General features: G+C 43.4%; 1 long non-coding RNA gene across 1 annotated transcript in view; it reads right to left on the reverse strand.

Moving 5' to 3' along the window:
* Positions 1-18,263, reverse strand: part of LOC134809258 (uncharacterized) — a 38,738-nt gene extending 20,475 nt beyond the window's left edge. Inside the window, exons 1-2 of the long non-coding RNA XR_010154545.1 lie at positions 17,470-18,263; positions 15,990-16,048 (exon numbers count right to left, since the gene is read on the reverse strand). This is a non-coding gene — a long non-coding RNA (uncharacterized LOC134809258). The remainder of the gene's footprint in view (positions 1-15,989; positions 16,049-17,469) is intronic.
* Positions 18,264-18,496: the final 233 nt, after the last annotated feature.

An 18,496-nucleotide genomic window follows, 5' to 3' on the forward strand; every position in this document is an offset into this window, starting at 1 on the left:
TCCTGGATTCCAATTAGGGCAGAGTAAGTGCTAGTTCTCTGCCAACTCAGGATTAGGCCCTGCAGCTGCAGTGAAAATAATCACAGAAGAAAACTAAGAAATAAAAAATGGAGAAAGTGAAACATCAAACTAAAATTACTAGAAACCCCCAAGAAGAAGGAAAAAGAAACCAAGAAAACAGAAAAACAATCAAACCAGTTAATTAAACCTTGGCATGACCAGAATATCAGAGTTTCCTAAAGGAGTGGAAATTTATTGACTTGAAGAGGATTTATTGATTACTGATTTGAAGAGGAAGAAAAACCATGAATGGTCTAAAGCAGAAGCCTAGAGTGTGAAGAAGTCAGTAGGGTGAAAACAAGAGCTGGCCAGAATGTCCACAGATGGTGACAAGCTTGCAAAGCCTTTACTAGACTAATCATGAGGCTAACTAGAGGCCAAGGAGCCAACACTGCCCCTGTCTTACAGACAGACCCTACACAGGATTCCCAGATATACATGGAAGGACAACATCTTATCAGGTCCTCTCTGTGCAGATGTGGTTATCATTCCAAATAATGAGCTCCAGCCCCAAGACTGTTCCATCCTCAATTGCTTTGAGTGGGCAATGTAGGCTCTCCACACACGAGCTACATGTAGGTTCCTTGGGTACCCAGATGGGAGCCGTGAAACACAAACCCTCCATGGTCAGGTCCGTATCTGTTTCCTGCCTTTTTCCCAGCAATCCCCAGGCCCCAGCAGCGGTGGTCTACCTCTGCTGATTCCCATTCAGAATCTAAACTTAGAAACAATTATAACCTAGACCCCAATTCTACCTGAAAGTAACAGAATAACATAATCTATACCCTGCAGCATGACTGTTTGCCCAACGTAATGAGGATGAACTGAGAGATAATGAATCATCATGACCCTGGCCCAAGTAATGAGAATGAACTGTGAGATAAATGAATGATCATGACAAAAAACCCCGCTACAACCCAACAACAAAATAAAGTGATTAAAAAATGGACAAAGAACATTTATCCAAAGATGCAAAGATGATATACAAATAGCCAACAGATACATGAGATATATGAGAAGATGTGTAACATCACTAGTCATTAGAGAAATGCAAAAAGAAACCACAATGGGACATCACTTCAAACCCAACAGAAAGTAACAAGCGCAGGTGAAACTGAAACCCTTGAACACTGTTGGTGGAAATATGAACTGGCTCCTCAAAAAAAAATAAAATAAAATGACCATATGATCCAGCCATCCAACTACTACAGAGACAGAATAACTAGTAGCAGGACCTCAAACAGATATGTGCACCCCTATGTTCACAGCAGCATTACACAGCCACAAGGTGGAAGAAACCAAACGTCCGTCCAGGAATAGATGGATAAACAAAAGCATATATATATATTAGATATATATTATATACATATATTATATATTAGATATATAATATATGTATATAATATATATCTAATATATATATAATATATATGAAGAAATATTATTCAGCCATAGAAAGGAAGAAAATCCTGACACATCTGACACATAACATGGAACCTACTTACAAAACAAGAAATATTATATAACCCTAGGTATATAAGCCAAATTTTTAGAAACACAAAGTAGAATAGTATTTGCCAGGAGGTGGAAGGAGGGGGAAATTAATAGTTGTTGAATGGGTATAGAGTTTTCCAAGATAAAAAAAAATCTAGAAATCTGCTACACAACACTGTAAATATTCTTAACTCTACAAAACTGTATACTTACAACTGGTTATGACGGTAAATTTTAAGGTATGTGTTTGTTACCAAAATTCTAAATAATAAATTATTTATAATAAATGATCTTTTTTGACACAGGGTCTTACTCTGTTGCCCTGGCAGGAGTGCAATGGCATAATCACAGCTCATTGCAGCCTCAACCTCCCAGGCTCAAGCAACCCTTCCACCTCAGCCTCCCGAATAGTTGGGACTACAGGTGCACACCAAGATGTCAGGCTAAATTTTGGTTTGGTTTTTTTGTAGAGAGGGTTTTGCCATGATGCCCAGGCTGGTCTCAACCTCCTGGGCTCAAGCAATCCACCTCCCTTGGCCTCCCACAGAGCTGAGATTACGAGCATAAGCCACCATGCCCAGCCTCTAAAAAATTATTTCAAAAAGCCTAAAGATTAATCAAACTGGAATATTTAGAAATATTTAACCCAAAAGAAGTTAGGAAAGAATATATAGAAGATCAAAACACAGACGAAGGCCAGACATGGTGGCTCATGCCTGTAATCCGAACACTTTGGGAGGCCAAGGTGGGTAGATTGCTTGAGCTCAGGAGTTCAAGACCAGCCTGTGCAACATGGCAAAACCCTATCTCTACAAAAAATATAAAAATTAGCCAGGTGTGTTTCCATGCGCCTGTAGTCCCAGCTACTCAGTGGGCTCCAGTGAGGATTGGTTGGGCCTGGGAGGCAGAGGTTGCAGTGAGCCAACATTGCACCATTGCACTACAGTCTCGGTGACAGAGCAAGACCCTGTCTTAAAAAAAAAATAAACAAACAAATAGAAAATAAGTAGAAAAATGGCAGACCTAAATCCAACCTTAGCAATGATTAGTTACAATGTAACTGGACAAATACTCTACTTAAGACAGAGACTGCCAGACCTGAGAGGAAAGCAAGACCCAACAATATGGCATCCACAGAGACACAATTTAAATACAAAGACACAAAGTATGAGAAAAAATATGCTATGCAGACACTAATCATAAAAATATGCTATCCAGACACTAATCATAAAAAGCTTCAACGGAGATGTTAACCCTAGATGAAAGAGGCTTCAGAACAAAATATATCACCAGAAATAAACAAGGTAATTTCATAAAAATAAAAGAATCAGAGAGGATGATGTTACAATTATAAATTGTGCCTCAAAGTGCTCACAAAGTACACACACACACAGAGCCTCAAAATATGTGAATCAAAAACAACAGAACAAAAGCAGGAAATTGACAATCCAAAATTATAGCTGGTGAATTAATACTGCTCTCTCAGTAACTGACGGAACAACCAGATAAAAATATAGGAAAAATACGGATCTAAATGACAAAATCCTGACCCAAATGGTACTTGGCAGTACCAGGATAGACTGTATGTCGATCGATTGAGAAAAGGTTCAAGTCTGAAATAGTATACAAAGTATGTTGTCTGAACACTTGAAATTAAATTAGAAACCAACAACAAATTGATATCCAGAAAAGCCTCAAATGTCTGAAAACCAAGTAATAAACTTTGAAATACCCTGTGAGTCAAAAAAGTATTCACAAGGGGAACTGGAATGTATTTGGAACAAACTTGTTATAAAAATCATATTTCTGGTAGACTAAAGGTGACAACTTCTTTCCTGCTCCTCTCTCTGTGAGAACCAATTCCCCTTAAACCTTGCCCAGACTACTGACTTGTTTGGCCAACAGAAGGTGACAAAGGTGGTATTTGGGGACTTCAGAAGCCAGGCTGAGAAAACAGAACACTTATCCAGGAGAAAGCCAGTCACCAGGCAGGAAATCCCACTCCCCTGAGACCCCATGATGGAAACCACACAGCCAGTCCATGACTAGCTACACGCATTGACATCCCCCCTGACCCTCCAGCAACACCGACTCCCAACCACTAGTGAGCCTTCAGCAACATCCACTCCCAACCACTAGTGAGCCACCCTGCACACGACCCCGCTGTGCTTTCACACAATCCAGCTTGGCTGCAACTGTGTGTGAGATGAGCTGGCCACCAAGACTCTCTAAGCCAAAAAACAAGTAATAATGAGTTGTTTTAAGCTGCCAAATTTTGGGGTGGTTTCTTCAGAATAGATAACTGGAACAGAATATGGTAGCTGGAAATGAGCCGCTGTGGTAATCGGAAGCTACCATATGTGCCACGACTGTGAGGCTGACCTGTAACTGGGCCTCAAGGAGACCATTCATGCAACCTGGAAGGGCATCAAGACTCTTGGTCAGGGCCTGAAGGACGGTGAGAAAATGTCATTGGAAACTGGGGAAAAGGCCTGAGAGTTATGTGCTGAGGGACTGTGAGAAAACTACGGCCACAACATGGAAACTGAAAGGGCACTGCACCATCTCAGGGATCTGCCTAAGGAGACATCTGGGAAGAACATGGAAAGTGCTACCAGCCTACCCTAACTGTCACTGAATAAATATGACAGGAGAGGGACATGATCTAAAGAAGAAGTTCAGTTTTCAAACAAAATTTAGAGAAAATATAAAGAAATAATTTCTTGTCTCAAAAGGCCAAAGAAAAAAAAAGAAAAGGAAAAAAATTAAAAAGAAGCCATTGAATACCCTATTGACCATAAGAAAAAGGCAGAGAAAGTTGGTCAACGGCAACCCAGGCACTGAAGGAAAAAGAACATGGAGAATGACAAAAGCCCAGAGGGAGGAGTAAAAGGACACAAACGCCGTTCTCAGGGACAAGGACTGGGCGCCGTTCTCAGGGACCCGGACTGGGCACTAATCACAGAACTGTAACAGGCGCCCCATGGGAATGACCAACTGTTAGAGGGGGCCTGCAGGGCAGCACCTCCCTACTGCCTCCCACCAACAGCTTCTAAACGGAAATGCCGACTGTTTTCACACCAGTCCCCTCACTGCAGCTGAGTGTGTGGGCACAGATGATAGGTCACAACAACCTGATTCAGTCCTCACTGTGGCTGAGTGCGTCAGGGGCAGACGACAGGCCACCACAACCTGATTCAGTCCTCACTGTGGCTGTGTGTGTGGGTGCAGGTGACAGGCCACCACAACCTGATTCAGGATTCAGTTGGGCTACCAGCCAGTGCCATAAGGAAAAGCATCCTGGGACTCTTGAGAGGGGCAAAGCATAATTTGCATGTGGGAGAAACGTTAATAGTTTGTGGCCAGAGGACAAACTGTGGTGTATTAAAGACTGCTGCAGGTTCCTACTATGCTTCTCATCAAGAGGTGGAATCTAATCACCTTCCCCCCTTGAATCATGGCTGGTCTCAGTGATGAGTACGACTGGACAGTGTGGCAGGAGAGATGCTCTGGGACTTCTGAGGGATGATCATGAGAGACCTTACAGCTTCTGCCTGGGCCTCTTGGACACACACCCTGGGAGAAGCCAGACAAACCTGACTACCTGACACTGCCAGACTGGGAGGAAGTCCGTGCTGGCCACAAAGAGAGGGCTCGGTGCCTGCTCCATGTCCCCAGCCACTAGAGTCCTTCTGGGTGCCTGCTTCACGTCCCCAGCCACTAGAGTCCTTCCAGGTGAGACCAGGGACATCATGAAGCAGCCAACCCACACTGCCCTGTTCAGTGTCTTGACCCAGAAAATTGTGACATGTAAAAAGAATAAATTCCTGGTTTAAGTCAGTAAGGTTACTGGTACATTGTTACATTGCAGATAATTAAAACTTTGAAAAACTCATGAGAGATCCCAAGTAAAACCTTGATCTGAAACATGGCATGTGGCGATTTATATTGAGTATTAGGTTAAAAATGCAAGAATGGAGCATAGTTAATATTTTACGTGAAAGCTAAAACTATAATTGCCCACTTAAAGTTTTCAGTTAATTAGGTTGTCACTTTTTGTTCTTAACCAAGAAATCAACTAGTTTTAGTCCATAAACAGTTGGAACTGATGCACACATCCATTTTTCCTTACTCATTTTAAGCAGCTATCTGAAATAGGAAGCATAATATAATCTTTAAAGAATCTGAAAATATGACAGAAATGTTTAAACTATAAACATATATTGTAAATGTTAGCATATTGTATACATTGCATATTAACATAAGCTAAAATCATTGACATAAATTTATATAAACAAAAGGTAGAAAATATGACAATGTTCTTCTTGTTTTTTGTCTTTGCATATTTCTTTATTGGCCCTTGTCAAACGTGACCCACTAACTCCTGAATGCTTTCTCTCTCCCCGTGGATTCCTAAGGATGTCACCACAGTGCTGGCCAGATGCACAGGTCACAGGTGACTGAACCTCATCACCCCGCAAACACACCCTTCAGGTTTTGCCAAGAATGACACTGTAAATATAACAAAGCTTCTGTGCTTGTTAGTGAACACCAACTCAGCTTCTCTCCTGTATTCGGAAATCAGGATGAGATGAAAACAACAAGCAGGCCAGGCACGGTGGCTCATGCCTGTAATCCCAGTACTTTGGGAGGCCGAGGTGGGTGGATCACCTGAGGTGGGGAGTTCGAGACCATCCTGATCAAAACAGAGAAACCCCATCTCTACTAAAAATACAAAATTAGCCGGGCGTGGTGGCACATGCCTGTAATACCAGCTACTCAGGAGCTGAGGCAGGAGAATTGCTTGAACCCAGGAGGTGGAGGCTGCGGTGAGCTGAGATCACACCACTGGGCTCTAGCCTGGGCAACAAGAGCGAACCTCTGTCTCAAAAGAAAAAAAATAAAAATAAAAGAACAAGGAAACAAAAGTAACAAGGCTTGACACCAGATGAGCCTGAATCTAAGCAAGAAAAGCCCAGAAGAAATCCCATTTTGGGTCACTGGCTGCATGGTAGTAATGCCATACACATAAGGGAAGAGAAGAGGATGTGGCTTTCACTTCGAATTTTTTGATCTTAAGGTAAATTTGGATAGCTACAAAGAAGCATTCAACAGAGAGTTAAACCTATGATGGAAAGACTGAAGAGGTCCAAGCTGTAGAGAAACAGGACTGCAAACCACAAAGGGCTGAATCAGTTAAGGAGAACTGCAGGGCAAGATGAACAGGGACCAATGGAACATTTGGATAAGCTGTTGAGAAGAAAGGAGAATTCAGAGAAAAAGAACGGTCAGTGAGGTCATAATAGGAACTGTTACAGTGAGCTAAATATGGCCTGGGAGGGACTCTGTACTTCTAGATTTGAGTCCCTGTGGACAAACTGCAACCTAACTTAATAGGTAGAAAGACTGAAAACCTAACTTAGGAGTATGCGCCTAAAACAGTAGCTGAGTCCTGGCCAATCCCAACAGCCAAACTTCTGCCACTCACACACTGCTGAGTGTTCAGCTGTGTTCAAATAAGGCAAATGCTGAGCACTGTAACCAGTCCAGTTGTTTCTGGACCTCACTGCTGAGAACTGTAATGGACCCAGTTGCTTCTAGACCTCACTCTTCACTTCAGATTTTTGTACATCATGTTCCCTTTATTGTCTATAAATCTTCCACCATGTGTCTGTGCTGGAGTCTCACTGAATCTGCTGTGATTCTGGTGGCTGCCTGATTCGTGAATCATTCATTGCTCAATTAAGTTCCTTTAAATTTAATTCAGCTGAAGATTTTCTTTTAATAGATGGTGTCAGAAGTGGGATCTGTGGGAGCAGGACTGCTAGGGCCTCTGGAGCTATACTGTGGGGAGCAGTGTTGCTAAGGCTTCTAATGACCCCCAGAGTGCTGAGGTACAAGGAAGGAACCTGAAAGGACCCGTTTGTGATGGCAGCAGTGGCCCACGTGGAGCAGTTGCTATGGAGACACTGGCTGCAATGGAGAGGAGTGGCTGGGGCTGTGCGCTCCTCAAAGCTGGTGGGAGCCAGGAATGGGTGGGAGACCTGCCCCTTCTAAATTATCAGGCAGGAGCCGCGCCCTCCCAGGCACAGCTGCAGCCATCCAGCCATGACTGCAAACCCGGGCATCTCTGCACTCTCAGAGGCCCAGCAAGCCCCCCTGCCCTGCAGGCTCAGTTGTACCTGGTCCTGCCACCTGGCGTCTCTCTGCTTCCAGAGCCCACTCCAAATTCGGATCCAAGTTGAGGCCAAACCCGGGCACAGTCACAACCCGGCCCAGTTTGTGCAAGCTCAGGGCAGTGCTGACATGCCAGCCCCCTGCCACCTCGGCCCCCTCCAGACTTTGGGCACTGGCAAGCACAGGAGGGAGGCTGAGGTGGGGCTAAGAGTGGCTCAGCAGTGGTCGGAAGGCCCTCCTCAGCTTGAACGCCTGGGCACTATGGGCACAGCTACCCACCGTGCGTCTCCTCTCAGCTGCTGAGAGCTGAACAGACGTTGGGATGACCTGCCTGCAGAAAGGAGCTACCCACTGCAGGTCTCCTCTGAGCTGTACTGTGGCTCAATAAAGCACCTCTTCACCTTGCTCACCTTCTACTTGTCCACATACCTCATTTTTCCTGGACTCAGGACAAGAACTCGGGACCTGCCAACTAGCAGGGCTGAAAGAGGTGTAACATACACAGGGCTGAAACGCGCTCCTTGCTGGCCAAATTGCAGGCAAGAAGAAGAGAAGAGAGAAGGAGAGAAGAGCTGTGTCCCTTCAGGGAACACAGACCTAGGAGCTCCCCCAGCCAGGGCTCTGACACCTTCTTTGGGGCTCTGCAGGTCCTGCATCTCCAAGCTTCTGGGTGCCACTGCATTCCCTGATACCCACAGTGGAAGCTGTTTGCAGTCGGCCTGGTCCAGCTGCAGCCTCACAGGGAGCTGGCACCTGTGCCTGGAGCTGCCCACCCCACTGCAGCTGGCATGCTTGGCTGTGTGCAGTGGCCAGATCCCATGCTCGCTTGCTCACACACCCCTCACTGCTCTGTACCCAGCTCGCCCTTGGCAGGTGTGGGATCCAGACCACTAGCATGAGCTGAGTGGACAGAACTAACCCAGTGGGCCCGAGCAAAACACAGGTAAAGGCTCCACCAGCCAGAGGTTTCAGGCAGAAAAGTGACACCTCAGGATTCTGTAACACTTGTGTCCTTTCATCTCTCGGAGCAGCTGGGGATCATGGTAAATTTTCTCTCGGATTTCAGAGCTCCATGGATTTGTGTTTTGAGCTCTGAGTTTCTTTGAGCAAATTTCTGTTCCAAACTGCTGTCCAGCCATGACTGGCTGGATGTTTTAGAAGTTATGACAGAAAAGGGACCGTGTCCAGGATCAGATTTGATCCAGTAGTTAACTGGCTTGAATCCAGTTCCAGTTAGAGGCCTCCTACATCTGACTGGGTCAGAAGGAAAGTGGTAGTAAATGATAATATTGGAAGGTTGTGACATTTGGCTTTTGAAAATTCACAGGGATTTTTGTGTTCTACCCCTTTGTTTCATTTTTCTCACACGCTTGGGCAGGAAAAAAAATCATTGGCTAAGTTAATGAAGGGAACCTGGGAGTAAAGCCAATATTTTAGGTAAAAATAGGATCCTTAATTTCTGGAAAACTAAGCTCCTTCTGGCTAATACATTAGGCCTGGGAAGCAGCAAAGTCTTACAGAAATGGCAAAATCTTATTAAGATAACTTACAGTGGAACATTCCAAATGAATAATGCCCTGAAGTGCATTTAAAAATGAGGACTCCCAAATTAGTCTCATCTAGGGATGCCTATTAATATGCAGAAGCTTCTAAAAAGATTTAGAGATGGCACGGCCCATCTGGGAGCAAGTTTGAGTCTTACCAGTTTGATACTGGGTGCTGAGCAAAGTGGCACGTGTCTATGTTTTGTCACATGTGTTTTGCTCTGGGCAGAATGAAAAATGTTAATTTGGATACTCCAAGCAACCCCTTGGGCAGCATCTTGCAAAGCTGAGTGGATTCTTCCTGTGATTCCATGATTTTCCATTGTCATGCAGCTTGGCTCCCAGAGCTATAATGTGGTGAGGAGGGTGACAGAGCAAGACGCAATCTTTAAAAAAAAAATGGCCAGGTGCAGTGGCTCATGCCTGTAATCCCAACACTTGGGGAGGCTGAGGCAGGTGGATCACCTGAGGTCAGGAGTTCAGGGCCAGCCTGACCAACAAGGAAAAACCCCGTCTCTACTAAAAACACAAAATTAGCTGGGCATGGTGGCACATGCCTCTAATCCCAGCTACTCAGGAGGCTGGGGCAGGAGAATCGCTTGAACCCGGGAGGCAGGGGGTTGCAGTGAACCGAGATCACACCATTGCACTCCAGCCTGGGCAACAAGAGGGAAAATCCATCTCAAAAAAAAAAAAAAAAAGAAAGAATAATAGGTTTGTCTATAAGGTTTTATGAAAAAGTGGGTGACATTTGGCTTTCTCTCTTTAAAGAAGATGTTCAGGTAATATTAAAAAATAATGAAAAATTTGTTTGTCTTTTAAATAAACTACCAAAAAAAAAAAAGGAAAAACAAGAGGCAGATCATTTGTGAAGATAAGTCTTCCCTCTATCAATGAGTAAAGATTTTTGCCCTTTAAAACTTTTTTAAGTCATGATTTTAAGTAAATGAATGACTTACGGTGACCTGGAATTCTATTTCATAACATCAAGTGTTTAAACTTTTAATATATTTAATAGGCTTCCCAAAATCAAATTTCAACTTCAAAATTGTCTTTTCTGACCTCTAACTTTGGGATACTACAGAGGCCCTTGAAGCACCCAAAAGAGAGGTAAACAAGACTATTTAACATGTTAAGTCACATGGGTAGCACTGTCAAAATATAACATAATGTTGAACCTTCTACAGGTTATATTTAGTTTATGTCATCAACCCGTTCTAAAATTGTATAGGATTTCTAAAATTCTTTTTTTTTTTTTTCTGAGGAGTCTTGCTCTGTCACCCAGGCTGGAGTACAGTGGCACAATCTCGGCTCACTGTAACCTCCGCCTCCTGGGTTCATGCCATTCTCTTGCTTCAGCCTCCCGAGTAGCTGGGACTACAGGCATCCACCACCATGCCAAGCTAATTTTTGTATTTTTAGTAGAGACGGGGTTTCACCGTGTTAGCCAGGATGTTCTCATCTCCTCACCTCGTGATCCTTCCACCTCGGCCTCCCAAAGTGCTGGGATTACAGGCGTGAGCCACTGCACCTGGCCAGGATTCTAAAATTCTAATATGCCTATATGCTATCTATCATAATTACCTGTTTTGTTTGTTTTGAGACAGAGTTTCGCTCTTGTCACCTAGGCTGGAGTGCAATGGTGTGATCTAGGCTCACTGAAGCCTCCACCTCCTGGGTTCAAGCATTTCTCCTGCCTCAGCCTCCCAAGTAGCTGGGATTACAGACAACTGCCACCACATGTGGCTAATTTTTTTATTTTTAGTAGAGACAGGGTTTTACCATGTTGGCCAGGCTGGTCTCTAACTCCTGACCTCAGGTGATCCACCTAACTTGGCCTCTCAAAGAGCTGGGATTACAGGAATGAGCCACCACATCCACCCTAATTATGGTTATTAAGTTATTGTAGACCGCAGAAATAACCAAATTTCCATAGCAATTGTCTTTAACTATAACTATTTAAAGTCATTTCCACAGTTAATTGCTTAATGGTGATGCAGTTTCTAAAAACTTCACAAGCATGCAAAATTCTAGAATAGAAGATTCATGAAAGAATGAAAAGGACCATGTAAAACACTCGGGAACACAGGTTTCTAATAACTTTAATATCGTGGGTAAAAATTCCCCATAAGTTCTCCGATCCCCCAATAATTGGACAGGTTAAGAATTCTCAAAAGTTAGGCTGGGTGCAGTGGCTCATGTTGGCAATCCCAGCACTTTGGGAGGCTGAGGGCGGTGGATCACTTGAGGTCAGGAGTTTGAGACCAGCCTGGCCAATGGGGAAACCCCGCCTCTACTAAAACTACAAAAATTAGCCGGGTGTGGTGGTATGCATCTGTAATCCCAGCTACTCGGGAGGCTGAGGCAGGAGAATCACTTGAACCCAGGAGGCAGAGTTTGTAGTGAGCCAAGATTGTGCCACTGCACTCCAACCTAGGTAACAGAGTGAGACTCTGTCTCAAAAAAAAAAAAAAAATCCTAAAGTTTAATAAGAAGACCAACTGGTTTATAAAACTGCTAACCTAAGTAAAACAAAAATTGAATATCAAGGAAATATTTTGCCAGATTTGCATGCTAAATCACCAATATTGAAAGTGTTTATCTATATAATTTAAATAAACTCCATGGTCTAAGCCAAATTACCTATAACTCATCAGTTACCATTGCCATGCACCTAATTTGAAGAAACAGCTGGTATTCAAGAGGATGTAAGTCTAATGTTAATTAAGCATGGACTTATGAAGAACCAGGATGGCCACCTTGTCCGTCTTAAGTCCTTAAAACTTTTGTTATTAAAAGTTCTGCATTCCATAACTCATCATGGAAAGAGAAAATGATCCAAATTAAATATATTGCTGTGGTGATCTCTAAATTGCTAAAATAGTTTATAATCAATGTTTGGTTTGTCAAACCTATATTCCTAGGAAAACAATCAAAACTTCAGGTACATTTGGTTACCTGATGGGCCATTTAAACATTTTATAAAGGGATTTCATTCAGTTGTCATTTTCAGTGCATGTTTTCTGATTGTATAAAAGCTCTTCCATGCAAGAGGGTTGATGTTAAAACAGTAGGTTATTATGCTGAAGTGTATTTTCACCAGCTAAAGAAAGCCTTTTATGGTTCACAGAGGACAGCCAACCCCTTCACAATCTAGAATCTGATGACTGGATCTTCTGAGAACATCAGAGGACTGCCCTTGCCATCCACATGACAGCAAAACTTTAAAACCTTAAACTTTGGGTTCATAGTCTTACAACTCAGAAGGGTCCCTCCACACTCAGAACCATACACCCCTTGGAACCCTTAAGGTAAAGCTAACAAGGACAGTTCCCCCCCAGAAGAAGATGGCATCCTTAATGTGAACAGCTTTTCCCAAGATCACAGATCAAGACTTCTCTACTATCATGAGACTCTTATCTTAAGCATCTGTGCAGCTGCTAACATGGCATATGGAGAAAACATCGGGTATTATAAAGATTTGGTTGTAGGGAATTAACAAAAAAACCCACTTAGTTAAGCAAGTAAACTCTTTATCTAATTCATTCTTTAATCTATTTGATTTTAGGTGGTTTGATTTATGGGGACCCTGAGTAAGGAGCATATACCAAATTCTTGGTGTTATCCCAATAGTCATAAGAGTCTCCCTGGTGCACTGTACTTACTCAAATGTTTTAAGAGTTTGCATGCAGCCATCTCTAAAATGTCAAATGGTATCTCTTCAACTGGAATGACAACAGATTAAAAAAAATGTGCAACCATAAGGACACCATAACCTATGAGTGACATGCTAAACCGGAAACCCAAAACAATGGGAGTGACATGCTAAACCAGAAACCCAAAACAATGGGACTGATGTACTAAAACGGGAACCCAAAACAATGGGAGTGATGTACTAAAACCAGAACCCAAAACAATGGGAGTGACGTGCTAAACCAGAAACCCAAAACAATGGGAGTAACATGCTAAAACCAGAACCCAAAACAATGGGAGTGACGTGCTAAAACCATTACCCAAAACAATGGGAGTGATGTGCTAAACCGGAAACCCAAAACAATGGTAACTAAGAGTGAGGCTAAGGCCCTACATTTTGGTCACACTCTCAACTAAGTGAGAACTTGACTGAAAAGGAGGATTTTTTTTTTTTTCTGAGACAGAGTCTTGCTCTGTCCCCCAGAGTGGAGTGCAGTGGCATGATCTCGGCTCACTGCAAGCTCTGCCTCCTGGGTTCAGGCCATTCTCCTGCCTCAGCCTCCTGAGTAGCTGGGACTACAGGCACCCGCCAGCGTGCTTGGCTATTTTTTTGTGTATTTAGTAGAGAAGAGGTTTCACCGTATTAGAAAAGATGGTCTCAATCTCCTGATCTCGTGATCTGCCCACCTCGGCCTCCCAAAGTGCTGGGATTACAGGCATGAGCCACCGCGCCCAGCCAAAAGGAGGAATTTTTTAAGCAAAATTATGGGAGGCCATTGTTTTGAACTAAGCTCATGCAATAGGTCCCAACAGAACAAACCAAACCAAAATGGAGTCACTCATGCTAAATGGAACATAATCAAACTAAGACTTTAAGGAAACACATAAATCCTAGAACAAACCAGGTTTTGTTTTTCTCCTGTAAACAGGATGTTCCAGCGTAAGAAGACACCTTCTACTCAAGTCCTTGTTCCACCTTTTCAAATCTCACTGTTCTATTTCCCAGCGGGTTTCTAAACCAAATAAGTACATTTGCAACGGTAATAGTGACACCAGTGACTGAAGTTTTGGCCAATCTCTCAAAATTGAGAAAATAACCAAAGGGAAGGCATTGTTAAAGTGAACTAAGTATGTCCTGAGAAGGACTCCGTAATTATATATATGAGTCCTTGTGGATGACCTGCAACCTACCTTAATAGGTAAACAAGAATGAAAACCTAAATTGAGTGTATGCACCTCAAACAACAGCTACATCTTGGCCAATCCCAATGGCCAAACTTCAACCACTCAGGCACTGCCAAATGTTCAAACTGTGCTCAAACAAGGCAAACGCTGAGTTGTTTCTGTACCTCACTTCTGATTTCGGTATGCCACTTCCCTTTTGTCTATAAATCTTCTTCCACCACATGACTGTGCTGGAGTCTCTGTGATCTGCTGTGATTCTGGGGACTTTCCGATTCGTGAATCGTTTATTGCTCAATTAAACTCCTTTAAAGTTTTTCTTTTAACAGAACTAACATGGAAGAATTTCCAGATCATGAACAGACGTTTTGTAATACCCAACGTTGTATTAACATGAATAGACTCTTCCTTAGATAGCTAACCTTGTTTTTAATATGAATAGACTCTCCCTTAGCTGAGAAAACCAGACAAATTCCATTTGGCTCCTTCATTTACAAGACATCAAGGGCTCCTTACCCACCCCCTTTCCTCAAGGACTTTAACTTGTGCAAGCTGATTTTCAACATATCAAAGAGTGCAATTAACTGATAAAGTGCTGAGGCAAGTGATGTCCACAGTTCCCAGCAAATTACTCAGAGATAATATCATAAAGCCCCCACATTTGTCTGGCAGATAATGCCCAGAGCCCCCTCACTCATCACTTTGTGGTGAATTTAAAGCCTCTGCACCTGGAACAGTTTGTTTTCCTGTAACCATCTGTCTTTTAAAGTTTTCTGTCTGTTTTTTCTTCTGTAAGTTTATTGCAGCTGGAATCCCCCCTCCCCTCTCTAAACCAATGAATAAAAGAAAATCTAGCCCATTCTTTAGGGCCGAGAGTGTTTCCTGTGTTAGCCGTCTCTCAGTCACCAGCTAATAAAGGACTCCTGAATTCGTCTCAAAGTGTGGCATTTCTCTCTAACTCGATTGGGTACGACAGTTTCAACTATGGTAGAAGACTCGAGTAAGGCAAATACAGCCCCCCTAAATTTGACTATTATTTAGGTTAATGGTGAGTTTAGAAGAAATAAGTTAAGACTGCACAGAGTGGGCTAAATTGCAAATAAACACTGGAAATATTTCCCAGAAAATATGACTTTGAACAGACTGCTGCACACCCTGCATGTAGAGATAAACTAAGAAAAAGGTGTGGAGAGTTATTTAAGGACCTATGGTTAACTCAGTCCTCAAGATGTTCCAGGTTTCATCCATGAATCAAGGAGGACCTCCCAAAAGCTGTTTGGGACCACACTCTTTGAGCAAGGAGCATACCTTACGATGGAAGCTGTGCTTTAGCGGAAGATGACCATTTCCACTGCACAACACGCCATGCTTTAGCGTCAGATGACCATTTCCACTGCACCACACGCCATGCTTTAGCGGAAGATGACCGTTTCCACTGCACAACACTACAAGTGTTTACTGCCAGGCCGGTGTGAAATATGTTCCAGCACATAATCTATGTCACCAATGAAGGTCGTGGTTTAGACTTGGTGCACACAAACTTTCCTGTCCCACAAGAACACAGCATGCTCTCTTGTCGGGTTCCATTCCAATCACGTAACAAACATGACTGCCTTTTTTGTCTTGGCATCAGAAAGATCAGAGGAAAATTTGCACCCAACTTAGACAACTCTAAGCTCTTATAACCTGCCTATATCTACAGGTCAGCTTTATCTTATTTATGTATATTTCCTTCAACCTGAGTTTTCCTTATTTCTACTTTTCCTTTTTAATTCACAGACACCCATAAACTCAGAAAATACAGTGTAAAACAAAGTGAAGAACAAATAAACAACTCACCAGAGATTTATTCATTTCTTGTTGCTCTTGGAAACACCCAGAGGACACTGGAAACATAGCTGGGATAGAAGGCAAATGACGTGGATTAAGGAGAGAACTGGTGAGGTGTGGTCCCAGATTCTTCTGCCCAACACTCTAGACACATTACCTGGGAAAGCCCTCCTCCCTCCTGAAAAAGAAAAACTTCCCCATGGGAGAAGAGTCCTTCATGCCTCATTAGGGGCAGGAAAGACTCAAGTTAAGATAAGATACATCTACAAGTACATTAATTGGTAGACATTAGATGCACAATTTATTTTTGAATAAAAATATGTATTACCTACTAATTTAGTAACAATATTATCTAAAGATATAATCTAAAAATTTAATGCAAAGAAACATTAGCAGTTCACTAAAATAAGTGTTATAGAAATATACTGGGCCGTATTAACTATTTTCCTATTAATATGTAGATTCCACAAATAACTTCATATGAGTGTTCCCATGACAGTATATCTTGCTTTTCTATACCTGAACATCATGGAAAGTGCATCTTGCAAACCAGCAATTTTGGCCTAGAATTACATTTTTAAAAATGTACATAATATGTATTTCCTACAGTACACCATTGTACTCATGTTTCCCAATAACACCTTTCCTTCTATCCAAGCCCTCATATTATGCTCTGACAATAAATTGGGCTTTTCCATCTGACTTGTCCAGTGAATGGACAATGGAAAATGTGATGCAAATATCCATTGGTTCTTCCCTTTTTGGACACAGTCATATTGTGAAGAGGTCTGGAGCTACCCTGTTGGAGACACAGGGCCTAGCCAAGAGTCACCACAAACCACCAGATTGTGAAGGAAACTATCTTAAACCAACCAGGCTCAGTCAAGGTACCAGGTGACTAAGGCCTTTTTGTGATCCAGGCAACACAAATATATCAACTACCCAGCTGAACCCACCACACCAAAATGCAGATCCACAGAACTTCAAACAAATAAAATGGTGGTTGTTTTTTATAAGCCAGTAAGGTTTAATTAGTTCCTTAAACAGCAAGTATTAACTGTTACACCTAAGTGAACAGAATTCACTTCTGTGTTTTTAACAAAATTACGTAGGGGGAGAAAATCTTAAATTACAAATCAAATACAATCAATAGAACTTCACAATCTAATGCTAAATTTGGTGATGGACTAGGTTTAATGTATCTCATACGCTGGGAAAAACGAGCTAAGGTTGAAGGAATGGGACTGTGTTTGGAGAGTATTTTAATCTTCTCAAGTATGAAACGTCACTCCTGTACCCCAGACCACACTTTCAGGCCCCTTCAAATAAGAAATATTTCCTAGGTCCTTGCCTGTTCTTCTCAGCTGAATTCACCTCAACCTTCTGAAAGTTCGTCCAAACCTTCTACTATCACCTAGTCTTTGCAAATCTTGTGCATTCTAGGGAGTAGAATTAATATTTCCTGAGCGAGGAAAACTGGGATCTTCACCTGTGACCTTTTTTCCTCCTCTGAAGCACCAGTGAGAGGTTAGACCAGAGGGCTGTTCTTTCAAGTGCGCTTCTTATTCATAGGGAACCCTCCCTTTCAAACTTTGTAACACACAGTTAAGACTGAAGTACCCTTAAGGCTGAAGACCATCATCCACTACGCCATCTCCCTCGCGGAATCAGTGAGTTCTTCCCTGGAAACTAGGTCTCATATAAACTTCTGTTAATGCAACCCAGGAGGACTAGGCAGGTCACACAGTGAAGGAGGGAACCAGAAATTTCACTTGATAAAGACACACCAGGAAACCCAACTAATACAAACGCCAAGTTTAAGACTAGAGGCGCACGCGTTTCACACTACTCCTCTGGGAATGGGGAACGTCTCCCGAGAACTGTGTGTTAGCACTGGGACAGATGGGCAAACTGAGCGTCATGCGGGTTCGTAACCGGGTCCCTCAGCGGCAGGACAGGAGCGCGGCCTGGAGACTCCGGGCCTAGGGCCACCGGCCTCGCCTACCCGCTCCTGCGCCTCTAGAACCCGTTTCACTGCCGGGACCCCACGCCTATCCTCCCAGCCCCCGCCAGGGTCCGCGGCCCGCACCTGCACTTCAGGCCCTGCCCGCCCGCGATGCACCCACGCGTCTGCTCCCACAACTAGGGGACACTGATCCGGCCCCCCGGGATCCCCCGAGGCCCACGGGTTCCTCTTCGCCCTCGCACCGACCCGCAGGGACATAGAACCAAGCCCCAAGCCGGCCCAGCTACAGGACCGCCTCTGTGTGCCACACTTCCGGATGAAAGTGGTGGAGTGGGCCGGGCGGCGCATGCGCAGAGAGAAAAGCTGGTTCCCAAAGTCCTTGATGGTAACATCATTGGAAGGTGACACTACATTTCCCATGAGGCTCTGTGGTCCCCCGTTAGGAACCCACGCCGGACATTCTGTTTAGCCCAGCAGTTGAGTCCAGTTACCCAGAGACCCGGACTTAATTGTTCTGGACTGGTCCCTACCCAGGTGACACAGATGTGGC

The sequence above is a fragment of the Pan troglodytes genome, chromosome 22 (genome assembly GCF_028858775.2).
Source record: "Pan troglodytes isolate AG18354 chromosome 22, NHGRI_mPanTro3-v2.0_pri, whole genome shotgun sequence".
Classification (NCBI taxonomy): domain Eukaryota; kingdom Metazoa; phylum Chordata; class Mammalia; order Primates; family Hominidae; genus Pan; species Pan troglodytes.